Raw genomic sequence first — 2,129 nt, 5'->3', positions numbered from 1 at the left:
CTCTTAGACATACCATCTATGATTACGTATTTTCTAGGTATCGGCGTTTGAGCCGGTACCGTTGCAGCATTCAATTTATTGAATGCGTGCACTATCCGCCAGCCTCCTATGATCTTTCGCACACAGAAGTTCGGAGAGCTATGTAAGGAAGTTGACTCCTTACATGGCCCGCTTTTAATCTATCCATAAATAACTTATCGATAGAACACAAGAACTTGCTCACGAGGCAGTGGCCACTGCTTCATGACACATCAAGGACACTATCGTCCATTGATGAGCTGCTGAGAACCCGTTCGTTCTCTGCCAAATTTACCGCTGACCGAATATCGGTTACGTATTCGTCCTCTGTGACGAGTACGCAGATCTGCTTGATACTACCACTATGCAAATCTCCCAAGAACCGCTTAGGTTCTAGGGTTGGTGATTGAGTTATCTCCGAAGTTAACTTCGGCGGCGCATACAGATCAAGAGTCTAAGCGCCTACTCTTGAACCTTTATTAACCAAGACATTTAATGTCTCGGTTTCTTCCTGGGTTTTGTCCACAGGCTGCCGAGGGATTAATCCCTCGGGATCTTGAAGTCTATTTACTTCAACTATTTGAGGAGTTTTCTCCTCAATTACGTGGGGACCTCTTCCCTCAAAGTTTTCCGAGTGTGATTGCGCTATCACAGTCGAATCCTCTACGGTCAACTCTCTACTCGACCTAGGATCATCATGTTGTCCCTTTGGGGCAACCGGTATACTCCTTGAATGTCGCCCGCTAGGCGTACATTCATGTCTCAATCCAATCGACTTCTTCGAGTGGTGGACCTTCGGCGCAGCCTGTGCATTAGCACAGCCGCCGGCAGCTGACTCCACAGTGTGATTAGTAATCACACTGTGATCTTGTGCAGTTGTACTAACGACCGTACCACAAGTGAGGCCATCGCACTCACTCGTAGTACGTCCACATGCTTGTGGACGCTCCAAGACGTTCATCAGATGACCATCTGATGAACTAGTAGCAGGCATCTTTACGGATCGATGCTGCCAGCTGATTCTTGGCTCATGTTTTCTGAGCCAAGGTAAACCTAGGATGACATAAATTTGTCATCCAAATCCAGTACGATGAAATCATCATCGTAGTGTAAATCTTTTAACGTGTAGTGAAATTTCACTACGCCTTTCATTACTGTTATCGATGCGCCTGTCGCTAGACGCACCGTCATCCTCGTTGGAGGGATGTCGCGCTCAACATATTTGAGCCTACGACCCTCTAGCGACTGCCGACGAATAAAGTTATTCGACCCACAGTCCAGTAGGGCTCTAAGTGACAAATCATTTGTCACTTTTAATTTCAAGGTGATGAGGGATACCTCATCGCCAGGTGCAGAGACACATAATGATTGTGTGCCTGGAGTAGCTTTTGTCAAGAGATTTGCAAATTATCTTGAGGTTGCTAGGTCATCAGTACGGCGTTGTTCCCCCTACTGGCCCCGATCATTTTTTGGCGGTCCGCCTCGTTGTTGCAATTTCGCAACAACGTCGGACCCGCGACCGTTGCCCTTTTCGGCGCTCGGTCCATAACTACGTTCAGTACCTTTCGGTGCTAGGCGTGGGGCACTACACTCATGAGCGTAGTGTCCTAATTTTTGGCAGCGATGGCATTTCTGCAATCGCTTATTGCTTGAAAAGCGAGGTCTCTCGCTTTCGACGTGAGAGAGGTCCATGGGTTCTGGACCTCCTAACTCGTGTCGTCTTGGGGGACGATACGATGACGAACTAGCTTGAGCCAGTCTCAAGCTAAAGTCCTCCTGTTCCGCAACGGATACTGCTTCTTCAAGCGTATCCAGTTCCAAGCGGAACAGGTGCATCTTTACGGGGCCATCCGTAAGACCTTGCATGAGCACTGTAATCAACGTGTGTTCATGAACTGGGTTGCTCGTGATACAACTCGCTTAGAGTCGTATGTGCTGGGCATAAGCGTGAGCATCACGCTTGGCTTGCTTGAGTTTCAGAAGCTCTGAACGAGCTCTGGACTCAGCCCTTGGCGGTTCAAACGTCTGTTTAAGCCGGGCTTTAAAAGCCTTAAGCGACCGAAAGACGTATGGGTCGCGCAACTTAAGGCCCAATGCCCAAGTTTTGGTAC

This window comes from Bremia lactucae, linkage group LG1 (assembly GCF_004359215.1).
Source record: "Bremia lactucae strain SF5 linkage group LG1, whole genome shotgun sequence".
NCBI lineage: Eukaryota > Oomycota > Peronosporomycetes > Peronosporales > Peronosporaceae > Bremia > Bremia lactucae.
The sequence above is the reverse complement of the archived record's forward strand: the minus strand, read 5'-3'. Positions refer to the sequence as shown.